A 20,115-nucleotide genomic window follows, 5' to 3' on the forward strand; every position below is an offset into this window, starting at 1 on the left:
AAATTTTAAAACTTAAAAATTTTCAGCCAATTTGGAATAAAAGAGCCTCTCCTAACTTGATAAAGGGTATCTAGAAAATAACCTACAATAATTCTTTATGGCAAATCATTAGAAATGAAGAAGTGTTGGGGCACCTGGGTGGCTCAGTCGGTTGAGTGACCGACTTCGGCTCAGGTCATGATCTCACAGTTTGTGGGTTCGAGCCCCGCGTCAGGCTCTGTGCTGACAGCTCGGAACCTGGAGCCTGCTTCCGATTCTGGGTCTCCCTCTCTCTCTGCCCCTCCCCCTCTCATGCTCTGTCTCTATCTCAGAAATAAATAAACATAAAAAAAATTAGAAATGAAGAAGTGTCTGCTATCAGTCTTTTTTTTTTCTTTTTGCCTTTGAATATTTTTAAATTTAATTATTTATTTTTTCTTTGAGATAGAGAGAGAAAGAGAGAGAGAGAGAAGGGCAGAGAGACAGACAGAGAGAGACAGAGACAGAGATAGAGTATCCCAAGTAGGCTCCTCACTGTCAGCATAGAGCCTGACTGGGGGATTGAACTCATGAACTGTAAGATCATGGCTTGAGCCAAGATCAAGAGTCAGACGCTTAACTTACTGAGCTACCTAAGTGCCCCTGTTATCAGTTTTTAAAATTGAATATTGTGCTGAAGGTCTTAGAAGATTAAGACAAATGTGAGAATACATTCATTGAAAAGGAAGAAGTAAAACTGCCATTATTTGTAGATGATTCAAGTGTCCACATAAAAAATCTGGCCAAATCTACCAAAAATTGAAACTAATGAGAGTTCAGCAAAGTTGCTGGAATAAAAATATCAGTAGATGGGCTTAGCGGGTATTATGTTAAGTGATTAAGTCAGACTGAGAAAGAAATACCATGTGATTCCACTAATAAATGGAATGTTAAGGAAAAAAAAGAATAAACAAAGAGCAGAATCAGAACTATAAACACAAACTGATGGTTGCCAGAGAGGAAGGGGCAGGAGGTTGGGCAAAATGGGTGAAGGGGAGAGGGAAATACAGCCCTTCAATTATGGAATGAGTAAATCACGGGAATAAAAACAGAGTGTAAGGAATACAATGGTATTGTACAGCAATATAATGGGACAGATGGTAGTTACACCTGTGGTGAACTTGTGGTGAATGTATAAGCTTGTCAAGGGACGCCTGGGTGGATCAGTCAGTTAAGCATCTGACTCTTGATTTCAGCTCGGATTGAGCCCCATGTCGGGCTTGTTGCTGTCAGTGCAGAGCCTACTTGGGATTCTTTCTCTCACTCTCTCTCTCTCTGCCCCTCCCACACTTTCTCTCTCAAAAATAAACATTAAAAAAAAAAAATTTGTCGAATCACTAGGTTTTACACCTGAAACTAACACTGTGTGTCAACTATACTCAATTAAAAAAAAAAAAAAAGTCAATAGTATTCCTACATACCACCAATACAGTTAGAATGTAATTTAAATGAAAGAACTAACTTTCAATAGCAAGGAAATTTATAACTCTAAAAGATATTTATAAAGGAAATTATAAATTAGAAACTTGTACTTAAGGTTTATCCATGGATGAGTGCCTGGGTGGTTCAGTCAGTTAAGTGTCTGACTCTTGGTCTGATCTCATGAGTTCAAGCCCAGAGTCAGGCTTTGTGCTGACAGTGCGGAGCCTGCTTGGGATTCTCTCTCTCTCTCTCTCTCTCTCTCTCTCTCTCTCTCTCTCCCTCTCCCTCTCTCTCTCCCTCTCCCTCTCTCTCTCCCCCTTCCCTGCTCATGCTATCTCTGTCTCTCTCAAAATAAATAAACTTAAAAAAAAAAAAAAAGATTTATCCATGGAGACAGATGTGATCCTAGTTCATTTATTTAACTCCTGTGTACTACACCATAATTTATGTATTCTCTTGCTTCATGGACATTTGGGTGGTTTTCAATTCTTTTATGTTACAAGCAATGCTACTGCAACAAGATTTTTTTTTAATATTTATTTATTTTGAGAGAGAGAGAGAGAGAGAGAGAGCGTGAGTGGGAGGAGGGGCAGAGAGACAGGGAGACCCAGAATCTGAAGTAGGTCCAGGCTCTGAACTGTCAGCACAGAGCCCAACTGCAGGGCTTGAACTCATAAACTGTGAGATCATGACCTCAGTCCAACACTTAACTGACTGAGCACCCAGGCACCCCTGCAACAAACAGTTTTAATAGATGGCTCCTTGGGATCATATGCAAAAATTTTTTCTAGAATATTTCTAGATGTACAATTGCTAGTTTATGGAGTATGACCCTTTTTCAACTTAAAAAAAAGTTGCTTTTTTTTTTTTTTTACATTTTATTTATTTTTGAGAGAGAGACAGACAGAGCACAAGTGGGGGAGGGGCAGAGAGAGAGTGGGAGACACAGAATCCGAAGCAGACTCCAGGCTCCAAGCTCCAAGCTGTCAGCACAGAGCCCGATGCAGGGCTTGAACCCACAAACCATGAGATCATGACCCAAGCTGAAGGTGGACGCTTAACCAACTGAGCCACCCAGACGCCCCAACCCTTTTTCAACTTTTTGATATCGTCAACTTGCTCTCCAAAGTGATTTGAAGTATCACCAGCAGCAGTCTATACATGTTCCTACCACTTCACTTCTTCCTCCTTAACTCTCGTGTTGTCAAACTGGTTACATCCCCCCCCCCCCCCCCGCCATCTGATAGTTATAAATGGCATCTCACTGCAAATCCCAAAGAATGTAGACTCCCTAGGAATTATAATTTTTTCTTCCCTGCTGTTTCCTTAGGGTTACAGTTGTGCTGGTCCCTTTGTACGTACTCAAATATTTGTGGAGGAAATGAGTGAATGAAGGTTCACTAGTAAGGCTGAGCATCCATGATGTGTTTATAGCTCACCAATATGTTAAAGAGGAAGCTCAAGGTATGGAAAACAAGACTATTATTATTATTACACTTGCTGTTTAAATTTTCAATATAAAATCCAGTGTGTCAACTGAGGGGAAAGTATAAATCAGGCTGCTTTAATGAGACAGAGACTGTCAGACTGTCAAAAGGAGAGTAACAGGGACCACCCAAGGAATAGAAAAGGCACTGGGCCTGGGAATCCAAAGACCTTAGCCCAATCTCATTTCCAATTTAGGATTGAAACTTCATATATATGGTTAGATTACTTAACCTCCCTGAATCTCAGGTGTCGTCATCTTAAAATAGAGACAATGATAATAATACCCATTTGGAATCCTGAGCAGAGAACACAGAGTTCACTAACTGGACCTTAACATAAAAATAGCAACCACCACCTAACCTCAGACACCCCACCCCACACAAAATGCCTCAGTTGGCACAAAAACATTTTTATATTAGAGGTCTAGTGGAATCTATGAGCCAGATAGTACCACTACAGACCAAGTAGTACAAAACTGGGTAGTTTCATCTGTGACATCTTTCAGCACAGCCTCAAATCCAAAGCTTCCAATTAGCTGGCATTTCTGGAACACTCTCATTCCAATCCTGCTCCCTGCTGATCTACCTACGAACCCTCTCGATTATGTAACTTGGAAGCCCTGTTTGGCTGAACACAACCCACTATATCCCTCAACCTATTTCTGAATAGTTGCTGAACTTTGTTTCCTCCCAAGGACACTCCTGTTCTGAGCTGCCCTCATAAGGAGGTTCTTCTTTCTTTCACTGTTCATGCACCCCAGCACTGAGATATGGCCACTAGCTTGTGGAAAATCCCAGTTTTCTGGGGACTGACTATTATAAATTTTGGGGGGTTATCTTCAAGAAAAATATTATAAAATTATAAATACAAACATCTTCTGATACTTCTGTCTTTCACCTTGTGGGTCACTGTGCCATATTCATTGAGGACATAGGAAACCTCTATCTACATGACCACGATATGAAGGAGGGGGTGAGTCATCCAAAACTCCAGCTTCCAAGATCTTTTCCTTCCTCAGTGCCAATGACTCTCACCACACAGCATCTGAGCAAAGCACTACTTGATCACCCGATGGACCTTGTTATAATTAGCAACAGTTCCAACTCTGAAATCCTAAATTTAAACTGTCCATTCTCTGACTACAACTCCCTGTCATGTAAAAGATTTCCATTAATTTTTTTTCCATTTGATCAGCTCCCCTCTGACATTACTTCCTTTCTCTTCCTGACTATATACTAGGCCACTAAGTAGGGTGGGGTGAGGCACCTAGGGTAAAACTTTAAGGAGGCACCCATGTTCACGGTCATGTAAGTACAGGGTATACATTATGTGTCATGATGTATTAATTTCTCACCATTACACTGAACTTTCTTGAACCCTTGCTCTTCTGCCCACAAGCTCCGTAAAACCACAGTCCTTGGTTTGGATTCATGCAATCATTCAAGGTCTCTCCCAAGCAGCTGAATATGACTGAGCAAGTGATACACCACTACAGATGAGGGAAAATACAAAGTACTGATCCTCATTCCAGGTCAGCCCTCAACTCTACCAGCAATCCTTTTGCATGTTTGTAGAAGACTGTTTTTTTCCCTTCCCTGCAGCAGTATGGCAGACATTGTTAGTTGTCAGCTCAATTAATACCCATTCTCTTCCTTAGTCATAGCATCTCAATTTATTGCAAGTGGCAATACGCCTAGCTAAAAGACAACTTCATTTCAGCCATGGGAAGCCATTGTGGTATAAGCTGAAGTTGGGTAGGTCTTCTAGTAAAGCTCCTTAAAAGCAATACTGATGACAGAAGAGAAGCTGCTGTGTACCTGTTGTGCTCTTTTTTACCCTTTCCCTTCTCAACCCCCTGCTTTCTGCCTGGAACAAGCATCTTGGAACATGTGGCATTTTGAAGATGGGAGCCATTGTAAGGATGGCAGAGCAAAACAAAAGGAGACTGGGTTCTTTGTGACAGCAAGGAGCTTCCAGACCTGCCCTGGAAGGATGGCATACCTCCATCTCTATGTGAAAGAAAAACTTTATCCAGTTTCAGGCACCAGTATTTCTGCTCAAACACAACTTTACCTGGTAATGCAGACAGTCATCCCAAATTTTCAATGTTCCCTTAAAGTCTTTATTCTGCCCTCCATTGAAAAATATCAAGAGTAGGGCACATGGGTAGCTCAGTCAGTTAAATGCCAGACTCTTGGTTTCAGCTCAGGTAATGATCTCACAGTTTTGTGAGACTGAGCCCCAGGTGAGGCTCTGTGCTGACAGCAAGGAGCCTGCTTGGGATTCTCTCTTTCCCTCTCTCCTCTCTTGCTCCCTCATACACACACACACTCTCTCTCTCTCTCAAAATAAAAAACTTTAGAAAAAGAAAAATATCAAGGTCATCACATGCTAAAGCACTGAAACTCCTGTCTTCAAAGACTTCATTTCCCACCTATCTCAGTAACTTTCTTCTGTCCAAGGCAAAGCATTGTAATCAGGCTTAGCTAACCTCACCTTGTGCTTCCTCAGAACATCCTCCTAACATCTTATCTCTCTCCACTATAGGTAACATCTCCTTGTCTCTCCATTCTGGCCTTACAGATACCTAAATCTCTCACTTTAAAAAACAAAACAAAAAACTCACAATAATCCTTACAACCCCACGACTCTCATTAACTACGATCCTAGGCCTTTCCTTTCTTTCCCATGCAAAAAAAGCGGAGTCCGTGTGTGCCAGCTTCTCTCTCCAACTGCCCATGTACCAGCCCACAGACGACTTCCCAGGCCCTCTGTTCCTCACTCTCCCAACCCAGGGCGCCCTAACTGCCAGAGCCTCTGCACCCCTGCTTTTACTCTCCGCAGTGGTAGGGGCTGGAGCGCCCCTCCCTTATGAATCGCCTACTTTCAGGTCCACACGGTCCAAGCTAGCCTCCTCCTTTCTCTCTCCTTCTTCTCCGTCAGCTCCTCTTCCTTCGTGTCAGCGGTGTTAGGCCCAAGAAGGAAGGAGACCAGGGGCTCAGAGCAGGGGAGACAAGCGGTCTTCAGCGAACACACTCAAATGGAAGGGACAGTCCGGGAGAGCAAGTGGGACAGGGAACCGACCCGTCCTCTGGAAGCGCCAACACCAGGGCGTCCAGGCGCCGGAGCGAGCATGGTGCCGAAAACTGCTCCAAGCCTTCTCCAGGTGTCCTTGGGAGGAGCAGTCAGGCTCCGATCCTCGCCCAGGGCGCATGCGTGAGCCATCTGTGGGAGGCCCGCGCAGCGCGCGGAGCCCATAAAAGTGGGAGCCAAGGCCCAGGTGTCAGAGACGTTCCGGGTTGTGGAGGTTGGCTTAGAGCAGGTGGGCGTACCGAACACGGTGAGTGGTGGGGTTGGGTGCCGAGGGAGTGGAGGCGACTGACTTGCAGGACAGGGAGTGGGGTGTGAGTCGTGGGTAAAGAGAGGCTGGGTCCCCGGGATGGGCTCCTCTGGACCGGGGAAGGGGCGCGGTGGGCACGCCCGAGAGGCTGAGGACGAGGGCGCTGCAGGCCAGGCCTAAGTGATGGCCCTGGAGTGGAGCTCTTGGGCACAGCCCGTCACGTTCGAGGGGCTGCGGCAAGTTCTCTCCTGGCCTCAGTCTTCACTCCGTGCTGCTGCTGCTGCTTGGGGGAGCCGAGACTTGTTGGTGCGAGATGCGGCCCGGGCCCCCAACGCCGCGCAGCCCTGTGTCCGCGATCCCAGGCCAGCCAGAAGAGGTGAGGACCCTTCCACCCAGACTTGGAATTCTGAAAGGGAAACAGGAGAACTTCTCCGTTAACTGTAGTGTATGGCACTTGAGTGCGACTGCCCCTTCCTAAATATGAACACCTGTCTTTCAGCCTAGGAAATGAACGCCTCTTCAGAAAACGCACATTTCGAGGGCAGTAACGCCAGACCCTTTTTTTATGTGCACGCCATGGGCCAGCAGCCTTACCTGAGTCCGTGGTGCCAGAGTCCCACCTATAATCCATTCTCTGTTCCTGGGGCAGGTAAGAAGTCCAAGAAGTTCAGTGCGGTTAGAGACCCTACCCCCTAAAGCAACGCCTGAGGTTTTCTAATACTTGAATCCATGATCTCCCTTTCCTCACTCTGTCCTGACACAGAAGAGATTATGGCAGCACATAGGGGCAGTGTTTGAAGTTCACCATTTTAATAGGTAACATTTGACTTCTAGCTATATGCAGGTTATTCTGCTAAATACTGGACGTAGGTTCTCTCATTTGACCTCAACAACCTGATGGACTAGGTATTATTGCTGTCTTTGTTTCACAAATGGGGGAACTGAGGCTCGGAGTCTGGGACTTGCCCAGAGTTGCACAGGAGTCAAACCAAAATTTTATTAAACTAGTCTAGTAGAGGGACCTAGAGCTCCTAGTCCTTATAATTTTTTTTTAACAAGGCCTAAAGATTCTAAAAGCTATTATGGTAAGGTCAAAAAAAAAGTACGCTGGGAGAAGTATGGCAAAACTTAAATGTTTGGGAGGTGGACATCTAGGATTTCATGCATTACGGGTAGGCAGTGCAGGAGAATCCATGGGGTGATTCTCCCTTCTCACACCTCCAGTAGCAAAGATATTGTTAAACCTACTCTTCTGTGTACCCTGTTGTAGATAAAGCATGTTGTGTGTCTTATGCAACTGTTTTCCAAGGAGAAAACTAGGTGTGATAAGGATTGCTTTTGAGTTCATCAGTCACTGATCCCACATAAGTAGTAGAATTTTTAGTCCAAGGAGCTCCTGGTGGCAGCCGTTTTATAGCTGTAGTCTGAGCAATAAGGAATTCTGCCAGCATATGGTCTACGGACTTCAGCTCCTCACTGTCTCCAGCAAGACAGCTTACTTGACATAGTTTGGACTTGTACCTCCACATAAGCTTAAAGAAATTTTTATATATAAACATTCCATTAGCTCTATTTCTCTGGTGATCCCCTAATTAATACAGATGTTGAAATGTGATTTTGGAATGGTAGATGAAGGAATTATATGAGGAAAACTCTTGAGGTCAGAGCGTGGGAAATTCCTAAAAGAAATGCATATTGTACCTTAAACTTTCTTTGAATTAAAAGGCTGAGATTCCATACTTGTGCAGTTTGTTCATGTGATTCACTTTCAGGTTTGTTTATTTATTTAAAGTTTGAGAGAGAGTGCCCATACAAGCAGGAGAGCAGCAGAGAGAGAAATCCCAAGCAGACTCCATGCTGTCAGTGCAGAGCCGGAGGCAGGCTTGATCTGGCAAACTGTGACATCATGACCTGAGCCAAAATCAAGAGTCAGACACCTAACCAACTGAGTCACCCAGGCGCCCTGCACCTTCAGGTTTAAAATATTTGTCCTAAGAGTTGTGATTTAGAATTAAAGTGGTGAGTACTGGAAGTAGGACTCAGATTTGTATTGCTTATTTGCTTGTTAGTTTTAATTGCAATCAAACTCAGAGATTTTAGGAATTACTGTCTTGTGTAACCTAGAACTGCAAGAAAGAAGCCACTTCAGGTTGGCTAAATAGGGAATCAAAAGACATAATCCATATTAGTACTTATTTCCCTTTATTTCTAGGTTTTGACTTTCTCTGTATTAATCTCATACTTAGCCATTTCAAAGTGGCAAAGATGGTTACAGCATTCCTAGGCCTGTAATGATTTTATGGCTAGGGGTCTCAGAGAAGAGCCCGCTCTTCCAGTAGAATTCATAGAATCCAGTAGATCCAATGAGTTCCAAAGCTCACTGTCAGTGGTCTGGCTTTGTCACATGCCCTCCTTGTTCTACTTACCAAGCCAGGAATATGGACCAGTCTCCTTAATCAGTCTAGGTTATATGCCCCATGTTGAAGGTGTATAAGCCAGTCATATTCCATTTGGACATAGAAGGTCTCTCCATTTTCAAAGGAGCTTGAAGGGCCTATTGCCAAGAGACGAATGGATGCCAGTATGGAAAGATAAATGTTGACTATAGATTCACTGAAGATAATTTACATCATTTTTGGATAAAGTTAGTTAAGTAGGAAATGAGAGGAATGTATTAGAACTTGTCAAATAGCTGGATAAAATTGTGTATTAAACACATTTGCATTTCCTTGATGACAGATGATGTGAAGCATGTTTTCATATGTATATTTAGCAAGTTTTGTCTGTGTATTTTCTTTGGTGAGGTGTCTGTTAAGGTCTGAAGCCTCTTTTTTAATCAGGTTCTTTTCTTTTTTCTTTCTTTTTTTTTTTTTTAAGTTTATTTATTTTGAGAGAGACAGAGGCAGCATGAGCAGGGGAGGGGCAGGCAGGGTGGGAGAGAGAATCCCAAGCAGGCTCCACACTGTCAGCACAGAGTCTGATGTGGGGCTTGAATTCATGAACCACAAGATCATGAGCTGAGCCAAAATCAAGAGTCAGATGGATGTTTAACTGGCTGAGCCACCCAGGCACCCCCTAATTGGGTTATTTTCTTAATGTTTTAAGGGTTCTTTGTATATTTTGGGTAACTGTCCTTTATCAGTATTTTCTCCCAGTTTGTGACTTTTCACTCAGTTGACAGTATCAGTATCTTTTGCAGAGTTTTAAATTTTAATGAAGTCAGCTTTCAGTTCTTTCTTGCATGCATCATATATGCCACTAGTATTTTGTATAAGAAGTCATCACTATACTTAAGGACATACAGGTTTTCTGTTATCTTCTAGGTCTTATAGTTTCTGCATTTTACATTGAGGTTTGTGGTCCATTTTGAGTTAATTTTTGTGAAGGGTGTTTAAGGTCTTTTTCTAGAATCACTTTTTGCACGTGTATGTTCAGTTGTTCCAGGATGGTTCGTTGAAAAGACCATCTTTAGGGGCGCCTGGGTGGCGCAGTCGGTTAAGCGTCCGACTTCAGCCAGGTCACGATCTCGCGGTCCGTGAGTTCGAGCCCCGCGTCAGGCTCTGGGCTGATGGCTCAGAGCCTGGAGCCTGTTTCCGATTCTGTGTCTCCCTCTCTCTCTGCCCCTCCCCCGTTCATGCTCTGTCTCTCTCTGTCCCAAAAATAAATAAACGTTGAAAAAAAAAAAAAAAAGAAAAGACCATCTTTGCTCCATTGTTTTGTCTTTGCTCCTTTGTCAAACATTGGTTAATTACACAGGTCTGGGTGTGGGCTCTCCAGTCTATCCTATTGATGTGTTGGTAACTTCTTAAGTGTTTGGTAGTCTTCAATGGGCCCTTCTGGGACTGTACTTTTTGTTCTAGAAGGTTATCAGTTGATTTTTTCTTTAATAGATATAGGTCTATGCAGATGTCCATTTCTACTTGTATGAGTCTAGCAAACTCTTTCAAGGAATTGGTCCATTTTGTGTAGGTTATGAAAGCTGTGGTAATAGAGTTCATAGTATTCCTTCCATCTTTTTAATGTCCATGGGATCTGAAGTGGCACCCTCTTTCATTTCTGATACTAGTCATTTGTGTCTTCCCCTTTTTCACTCAGTAAGCTGGCTGGTGGTTTATCAACTTTATTGATCTTTTCAATGAACCAGCTTTTTTATTTTATTTTTTTATTGATTCTGTTGTCAATTTCATTAATTCTGCTTTAACTTTTATTTTCTTATTCTTTGAATTTAATTTGCTCTTTATTTTCTAGTTTCCAAGATAGAGACTATATAATTGATTTTCAAATCTTTTCAATTTTGTAAATTTCCCTCTAATCATTACTTCCATGTCATCCAACAAATTTTGACAAGTTCTATTTCATTTAGTTCAAAAATCTTTTTCTTTTTCTTTCTTTCTTTTTTTTTTTTTTTGAGTAGGCTTTGTGCTTATCACAGAGCCCAGTGCCAGTGCCACTCATGACCCTGAGATCAAGACCTGAGGTGAGACCAAGAGTTGGACGCTTAACTGACTGACTCACCCGGCACCCCTAGCTCAAAATCTTTAAATTTCTCCTGAGATTTCTTCATTGACTCAGTGTTACTTAGTATTTAATCTCAAAGTATTAGGTGATTTTACAGCTATCCTTGTTTTCTATATTCAGTTGTAGGCTAAGAGCAGACACTGTATGATTAATATACTTTTTAATCTATAAAAGTGTTTTTTTATGGCCCACAGTATGTACTGTCTTGGTGAGTACTCCATGTGGGTGTGAGATGTGTATTCTGTTGAATAAAGAAGTCTCTGGATGTCCATCATTTCCAGTTGGTTAAGGGCACTGTTGAGTTCAGCTGTCCTTACTGATTTTGTACACCTGCCACATCTGTCCTATTCTGATACAGGAGTATTAAAATCTCCTAGTGGTAATAGTGGGTCATTCTTTTCTCCATGTATTTCTATCACTTTTGGCCTCACATAGTTTCACCCTCTGTTAAGGGCATGCATTTTAGGGAGGGATTGTTACGTTTCAGTGAAGAATTGATGTTTCATGTAATGCCACTCTTTATCCCTGATCACTTTCCTTGGTCTGAAGTCTGCTCTGTCTGAAAGAAATACAGCTTGTCCCCTTTCTTTTGATTAGTATTAACATGGTACATCTTTTTCCATTCCTGTCTTCATATTTAAAGTGAATTTTTTTTTTGTAGACAATACAGTTTTTGCCTTTTAGGATGTCTTGTAATGTTTTATTAATTGCCAGGCATTCTGTACTGCATAAAAGGAAGTGCTCTAAACAGGCTTTTAGTGACATGGCAAGTTGTGGAGGTAGGACAGGGACCATAGTGCTATGGTTATAGAAGGACTGTGATTTTAGGTCTCAGTCTTTTAGTGAGATTGTGCCTTTGGACTATGAACTATGCCTTCTCCCATTGGGCAGGGAAGGGTGGTTAGGGTGGTTTGAGATAAGTATTTGCTTACACCCTGATCAGTTAGGCTCTGGTCAACTAGCTTGTCCTGAGGTCTGGTGTTAGTGTTGGCTGGAGTTCTCCTTGTGTATGTCACAGTGGTTCCTCTTCTCTCCTCTTCCTATGGGATCTTTCTCCTAGATTTAATGTAAGAAACTGGTTGAGCTACTGTAGATAAAATTCAAAAAAAGCAAAGGGCAGCAGGGGATGGGGGAGGATTCCCTATGAATGGATCCCCTTGAAGTTTTTAACAATCAGATTTGTTCTCCTTGAGCCTGCAATTTGTCAGTAACAATAGTTCAGGCTTCCCTGTCCCACTACTAATTCCCATGGAATTTTTATCTCTTGGGTTTATACCCCTCTAAGTTGCACTTATCTGCATTTACAAATCTCTCCAACACTGGGGTAGCACTTTGCCTGTAACCTACTGCTATGAAGGGTCTGGGAAGAATTCTTGATTTTTTCAGTTCATCTTTTTACTTTGTTTGGAGTAAATGACTTCCAAACCTCTTACATATCCAGAATCAAATTCTACCAGCTTTTAATATTAATTAGACATGCAGTACTCATAGGTGTACAATTGAAATAGAGGGACAAATTCATGCTTTTATAAATAGGCTGATTTTGATTCAATATTAAGTTCTCTTTGCATCCATTCCCTCCTTTGTATAACAAGATGAATTAGTTTTCTTTTGACATTGGCCAACATCTCCCCATTTCTCCCACCACCCAGCCCCTGGCAACCACCATTCTACTGTTTCTGAGTTCATCTTTTCTAGATTTTACATATAGGTGAGATGATATGGCATTTGACTTCCTTTATTGAACTGACTTCTCTTAGGAAAAGCCCTCAAGGTCCATCTGTTATCACAAGTGGTGAGATTTCCATTTAAAAAACAAAAGGTTGGGGCACCTGGGTGGCTCAGCGGGTTAAGCTCATGATCTCATGGTTCATGAGTTCAAGTCCCACGTCAGGCTCTGTGCTGACAGCTCAGAGCCTGGAGCCTGCTTTGGATTCTGTGTGTGTGTGTATCTCTCTCTGCCCCTCCCCAGCTCACGCGTGCGCCCTCTCTCTCTGTCTCTCTCTCTCAAAAATAAATAAACATTAAAATGTTTTAAGAAAAAAAAAGCAAGTGGGCATGGGTGGCTCAGTCGGTTAAGTGCCTTACTTTGGCTCAGGTCATGATCTCACAGTTTGTGGGTTCGAGCCCTGCATCGGGCTCTGTGCTGACATCTCAGAGCCTGGAGCCTGCTAAGGATTCTGTGTCTCCCTCTCTCTCTCTCTCTCTCTCTCTCTCTCTGCCCCCTCTCCCACTCATCTCTCTCTCTCAAAAATAAATAAACATTTAAAAAGTTTAAAAAAAAAAAAGAAATGTTTTAGGGCACCTGGGTGGCTCAGTCAGTTAAACAACGACTCTTGATTTCAGTTCAGGTCTTAATCTCAAGGATGTGAGTTCAGGTCCTGTACTGGGCTTTGTACTCGGTGTGAAGCCTACTTAAAATGTGTGTGTGTGTATATATGTATACAGATACATATGTGTGTATAATATATATATGTGTATGTATATATATGTATATATGTATGTATGTATGTATATGTATATATATATGTATGTATATATATATTATACACACATACAGCTGTATACAGATACAGATGTATCTGTACACACACACACACACACACACACAAAAGATTTTGGTAGCAGTTGGAAGAAGTAGGGAAGGAGGGATTTCCAGAAAAGTGAAGAGAAGTTGGCCTGTGGGGAATCCACATATGGCTAGAGCCTACAGGCTTAGTGGGACAGTGAGATGATACAGATATAAATCAGATAATAAGGGCTTTATGGTACCCTAAAGAATGGGATCATTGTTCCTCATTTCCTGAATGGCAGTGATAAGCCCTTCAAATACTGTGTCTGGAGTGAGGAGGGGTCACAGTTGAGTCAGAAATAAAATTCTGGGGGCACCTGGCTGGCTCAGTTGGTGGAGCATCTGACTCTTGATGCTCAGGGTCATGAGTTTGAGCCCCATGCCCCACAGTTGGGTAATCTCTACAGTTGGATGTAGAGATTACTTAAGAAAAGAAAAAGATAATTCTGGAGGTAGTATGGACTACAGACCTGTGAATGTCAGGGGGATGGGTAAAGGAAGTTACTAGTAGTTACTGAGGTAAAAACATAGGAGAGGACTTCAAAGTCCTTCACATGGTAGAAGAGGGAAGGTATTACAAAGAGTAGCCATGGATTTTGATTAGTGAGTGACAAAACTTTAACACCTATGTTTTTGCTGTAAGTGGCTGAATAGGGTCCTGTGGTAGATTCTACTGGCAGAGATCTGCTATTATGGTATTTTGTTCCACTGTATGATATGGTACAACATATGGTAGGAAGTTATCTGAGTCATGAACTTCATTCTGTTGGCTTCTAACCTCTATAGACAGTGTTGAACTCCCAACATGAGACTTATCTGTTTACTTTCAATACAGGAAGAAACCCATGAGCTTGTATGTATAAATACATCAGGCCAGGTCCGACAGGCATTTTGATGCAGTCTTAAACAGTGAAATTGAGTTCATAAGATCAACCTCACTATATTGAGTAAACTGCCTCATAAACACTGATCTGAGTATAATTACTGCTTTTATATACTAAGTAGAGGTTTTATCTTAACTTTGTTAATCGTATACATCTGTTTTGCAAAAGCAAATGCCTTTCCTTAAATGAATTTGTATGAGAGAAATGTGTCTGTCATTCCTGGCACCACTGCACTGTTTACCCCTAAAGAGTGGAAAATGGGGGAAGATGTGTGTATGTGTGAATGAATAGTGCTGAATGAACAGGTTTAGAAAGGCTTGTACATACAAAGGACTTTTGTTCTCCTTTGCTCTATAAGAGCTGACATAATTATTCTTTCTTCAGCCACAACAATCCGGAATTATGCTTAGTGGGTGCTTGGTCTCTTTGAAAAACTGCCACTACTAAGTAGGGGTGATTCATGATATGTTATCTGATGGTCTGGCAACCAGTCAGAACAGATGCCTGCTCTTGTAGTGAAGGAGGGTGCTGGAGGCCCCACTGTTCTGGTCATTGCCCTTTCACTTGTTGAATCCCGAGGGGAGAAAGTGGGGGGCCATTAGCTACCAACTAGCATGGAAGAAATGCCATATTTTAACACTTGGTGTGGCCACTTGGCTGTGTACTGGCTGAATGTTGGGACCAGCTGCAGGAGACAGAGTGACTACTGTATTCTCTTTCCAGGTTTCAGAAATGGAAGTCTGTATTTTCCATATTCAGTGGTACTCAGTGAGTATCCTGGCTTCCTTGTTCCTCAGTCACCATTGCCCACTACACTTAACCGACGACCTATGTTTTATAACACGGCACAGTTCCAGCACTCTAGTGGCTATGGAAAGAAAATGAAAACGAGAGAGACTCAGACTGAACCTCAGCAGGCTGAGAACATGACTCAGAAACAAGGCACCCACTCAGAAGGTGATATGGTGACCAGTATCCCTACTTCTAATATTGACATAGAAACGGACGACATTCCTGAAGAAACAGATGGCGTTTTGTCTTCTGTTGCCCAAAAGAGGGAGCTACACAGTAAGAGCCCTTCTAATAACAGCCTGTATAGGACATCACCTCAAGGAAGCTATGCATCTGAGAAAGAGAAAATGAGGCTAGAACAGAGCAAAGGATCCCTTGTAACGCAGTTCTGGAAGACTTTGAAGGAAACTATGCGTTTGTATGACCTAGCTTATGGTAAAGCCATGCCAGAGAAGATGGTGCAGGACAATAGGATTTCACAGAGTTCTTGGGAAAATAGAACTTTCCCTCATGAGGATACAGAGGGCATTACATGTAAAGATGAAGAAAGCACTGTCTGGTTGGAGCAGTGTCATGATGTAAGACATGATGATGTGGTAAAGTTGGGCTCCATCATGAATATGAACTTGGGTAAAGAAAAAAGCTATGCAGCTGCTTCCCAATTCCTATCTTCTCCAGATGAAGCAAAAGACAGAGATAGAATCCAGGATACCCTGAACTCAAATCTGTGCCTGTCTTCTGGAGATGGCAATAAGCTCCAGCAGGAAAGGCCAGTCTGCCCCAGCAATAAAGCCATTGAGGACCTGAGCCTACAGTCCAATCCCAGAGTCCCCTTCGCATTGAGGAAAGCATGCTAGACAATGGTAGTGGGGGCCATGGCTTCCCTGTGAACATGAATGAAGTTGAAGTGATACAGAGCAACAGCTACCCTGAGAATTATGTCCCTCCTCCTACCTCGCTGGCCAAGTTCAACCAGGCTGATGGAGGCATTCAGTGTGATATGAGCCAGTGGCAGGATGCAGAGATGGAGCAATCCCCTGAGCAAATGCTTCCCAAAGATGAGTCATGACTAGACTACAAAACTAAGGGATCACAGAGAAAGTCAATCAGGAATAGGAAATTGAACACAAATGAAGAAAAAATGACCATAAATGATGAGATTGAGGAGGAGTATCATGAGAACTTCAAAAAGTGTGCCAAAATTAAAAAGACTGTGAAAGGCAGAAAGCAGAAAACCCTGAGCAACTTCTCAAGTGGTAACATAGTGTACTTGTTGAAGAAAATGCTGCCTTGAACACTGTTCTTCCCGAGGATTCAGAAGACTGTGAGTTGGAAGAGGAAGTTGAAGATGAAATGTATGAGGTAGAATGCCTCTTTGAAGAAGTTAGTCCACCAGACCCTGTGAATTCCTCAAAAAGAAGGATTTATTGCAATGCCAGCAGGGTAATCAGGATGCCACCTGAGTGGTCTCTCCCTCCTCAACTTATCGTTTGGCCCACCAGAAATAAGGACAGGTTAAAGCATGTTGAATATGAGAGCATCCCTATGGTGTATGAAGTGACAGGACAGGATGGCAGGATCCAAAGGGAATGTATGATGGCCATGCAGAAGGGACTGGAGTCTAAGACAGCCTCTCACAAGTCATGGGAATGTAAGTGACTAATGGGCTGATCGATTTGGTTGTCTGTGGTGGTTCCATACCGCATCCTGGAGGCAAAGGCAGCCGTACATCAATAGTATTTCTCCATTTTGAAAGTATGTTCTTAAACAATTATAGATGCCCATGTGTGCAGGATTGGCAGAGATCCCAAGTCTGAGGTCCTGCCTTCCAGGAAATTGTAATGTAATTTGAAATAAAGAGCTGTAGCAGATGATGGAGAGCTGGTTGGTCTTAAAGGACAGTGGGGTTGAGAGAGCAAAGGAGAGATGGACTTTGAGGTAGGTGGTTGCTGAGAATGGGCAGGCCATGTGGAGGCAGTGAATTGTGATACAAATTTGGGGACTGTGGTTTGAAGTGGGAATGGAGACAGCAGCATGAGCTTATCAAATGGGCAGCCAGGGCAGGTCAAGTGTGTTTCAGGGATTGAGCTTGAGACCAGCCGGCCAGAGGGGAAACCTATGTTGAGTTGAGAAGGTAGGTCTAAGCAGAATGGGCTAAAGTAGTAGATATTTTCCTTTCTAGATGTTTTTCCTCTAGGCAATAAGGAGGTGCCAAAGCAAATTGAATAAAGGACAGGAAGAAGTATGCTCTAGGAATCGTCAGCTGGCAGTACAGTGTAGGAGGAATTTGAACTCTGCCTATATGGCTGAAACCCCTGTATAAAGTCAGTTTAAGTGAACTTTGGATATAAAATGATGAGGGTCTTAACTCTCATGGGAGTAAAAGTTTTGCATCTCAGAGAATTCATTAACGAAATTGACTCCTTAAGAATAGAAGGCTGGGTTTTGAACTTGAGTACCTAGAAAAATGGTAACATCTGTGGTAAAGTAAACTTGTGAAGGGAATTTGTTTTGCTTTATGTGTGGCTGTCAGTGGGAGGACTGGACCAGCAGGTCATGCACACCTGGTTGAAGCTGGAGTTTGGATCACCGTATTTTTAGGGAGGGGGCTCAAACGAGTGGGAAGGGTCCAAAGTAGAGCCTGGGGGATGATTATATCTGGGGTGCAAAAGTGAAATGAAGCAGGTAAGGGATGAATGGGATGCATAAGGACCCGCAGGAAATTTAATTAAGCTCAGTCTTAGCTCCTAAACCAGAACACTGGCCATCTTACCTTTAGTCTTCTTAAAGTCTCATTTGCCTCTGCTGTCATTTCTCATCAGTGTGTAGGAATCCATTTTTTCCATCCTATCACAGCCCTGTGAAGAAGATAACCTCAATTTACTCTTGGTTATGCAGTGAAGATGGTAATTTTCAGGGTGAACCTCTAGATTATGTCTGTTACATTTTTTTTATTGCTAAGGACTGTAGAATGATATAGAATAGGATCTTGAAAAATAGGTTTTCTTGAAAGATGTATTATTTATTTATTTATTTATTTATTTATTTATTTATTGCCATTGTTTTTTTAAGCAATTTGGGTTATTTGCTGTATGAATCACTTCTTCCCTCAGGTAACTGTGAGAGATGGAAAAGCAAGGTACCTTACAAAGTTTCAAACAGATTCGAGGCAGATGCTATAAAGTTTAGGAAACAGCCAGCAGGTATAGAGTTGGTATCTATCCTGTGTCCAGTTTTCAATGTCATGATTAGCTTTTAGGGCTTTGTTTGGGGTTTCCTACTCAGTGCATGTTCTGTCCTCTAAAACTAACACTGCTTGTGGGCAGTGAAAAATGGCAGCATTCTAACTGGGTAGTAGACCTGTATCTATATAGATCCTTGCTCACAAGCAGATTGGAGCCTAAGCCTTTTCATTCTGTGGATTGTCATTTTTATGTCAGTTTTCCACATTTAATTCACCAGTGCTGTTATGGTAGTGTGTTGTATGTTATATGGGATTTTGTAAGTTATCCTGCTGGTTCAAAGTGTCCCAGGTTAGAGCTAGTAGAGCTGGGCACTGGAAGTTCAGGATCTCCCTTAAAAGTTCAGGATCTCCCTTAAAGGTCTAGTAGTTTGACAGGCTTCTCTTCACACTGGGTCTTGGCATTGAGTATCCCTGCCACACCTTCAACCCCTAGGCCTGGGGTGTCAGGGAGAAAGTGCTTATTGGCTTTTTAAATGGGCCATTCCTGGGGCGCCTGGGTGGCGCAGTCGGTTAAGCGTCCGACTTCAGCCAGGTCACGATCTCGCGGTCCGTGAGTTCGAGCCCCGCGTCGGGCTCTGGGCTGATGGCTCGGAGCCTGGAGCCTGTTTCCGATTCTGTGTCTCCCTCTCTCTCTGCCCCTCCCCCGTTCATGCTCTGTCTCTCTCTGTCCCAAAAATAAATAAATGTTGAAAAAAAAAATTAAAAAAAAAAAAAAAAAAAATAATAAAATAAATGGGCCATTCCTGCCTTGCAGCGGTCATAAAGTAAAGATTGATAATCATGCTCCAGCAAAATGTTAAGACCTTTAACTTTATCCTAAAGATGAAAATTAAAGATTTAGTAATGATTCTTTGTATAAGAGATCTTGAGTTTTACAGCTGATTTAAGGAACTGTATTATTCTATTATTTTACAGGAAACAAATACTGAGTTCCAGCTCCATAAAAGAACTAAATATTGCATCATTATGGTGGTTTAGAACATGTGATTATCCATTGATTTAATCTAATAAAGCTGTTACACCAACAAACAAGAAAATATGACATTGTAAAGCCTTTGCAATTAAAAGATATAAAACAGCAAATAAATTGAATTGTGTATGTGTGTGCTTCTCAAGCATTTTGTTCCCGTCTCAAAATGGCCACATCACTGGTAACACCAACAGAGTTGGGTCATTCCTGAATACTTCTGCCATGTCTATTACTGTCTTATAATCTCAGGGACCTTTAAATATGGGGAAAAGGATGGCAGAGTTGAGGACAGACTAAATAGACGGATTCCCCATGAACAGGAACTACCCTGAAGAGAGAGACGGTACCTTTTTCATTTTTTATAAATGGAAACCAGGCATATAGTAGGTCCACTGATGGCTATGTCCCATGGTGGTTTGTAGTATGTTACTTACTTCCAGTGTATACTTGTAGAAACAAGGGAAACTTTAGGCAAACAAGAGTTCCTTATACTCAGAACCTATGACCTAGATGGTAAATTTGTGGAACCAGTCTTCTCCCAATAAAAGATACAGGTTAAGTCTGTGGCTAGGTGCCAAAATGTTTATATGTGGATGAAGGCTGTCCTAAGAGTAATTATAAGATATAGGTATTTGGCAGATATGGAGAGGCTAGGGTAACCTCTTGGAAGGGCTCTCTGAGTGATTGTATCAACAATATTTTGATACATATGGATGGATCCACTCAATATTGCCTCTAAGTTGTCCAGTGATTTTAACTATATACTATATATATATATATATATATATATATATATATATATATATGACTATATGTTTATATTTTTAACTCCATATGGTAACAAAGTATTTCTCAAGATGGATTAAG

The 20,115-nt window shown here is 42.1% G+C and overlaps 1 protein-coding gene and 1 long non-coding RNA gene across 4 annotated transcripts in view; one reads left to right on the forward strand and one right to left on the reverse strand.

Moving 5' to 3' along the window:
- Nucleotides 1–1,838: 1,838 nt before the first annotated feature.
- The window catches only part of LOC123606673 (retinitis pigmentosa 9 protein), a 44,680-nt gene continuing 26,403 nt past the window's right edge, over nt 1,839–20,115 (reverse strand). For 2 of the 3 annotated variants that reach the window (XR_006716425.1, XR_006716427.1), the window contains 2 exons: nt 17,808–17,892; nt 11,465–11,842 (listed from right to left, as the gene is read on the reverse strand). The gene's annotated coding sequence lies outside the window, so the exon portion shown is untranslated. Of the gene's footprint in view, nt 6,675–11,464; nt 11,843–17,807; nt 17,893–20,115 lie in introns of those variants that run through there. The other variant, XR_006716426.1, reaches the window with a different exon arrangement.
- On the forward strand, nt 6,587–19,718 carry LOC123606675. The gene is made up of 3 exons (XR_006716428.1): nt 6,587–6,644; nt 6,768–6,917; nt 19,194–19,718. It is a non-coding gene; the product is annotated as an uncharacterized LOC123606675 (long non-coding RNA).

The sequence above is a fragment of the Leopardus geoffroyi genome, chromosome A2, assembly GCF_018350155.1.
Source record: "Leopardus geoffroyi isolate Oge1 chromosome A2, O.geoffroyi_Oge1_pat1.0, whole genome shotgun sequence".
Classification (NCBI taxonomy): domain Eukaryota; kingdom Metazoa; phylum Chordata; class Mammalia; order Carnivora; family Felidae; genus Leopardus; species Leopardus geoffroyi.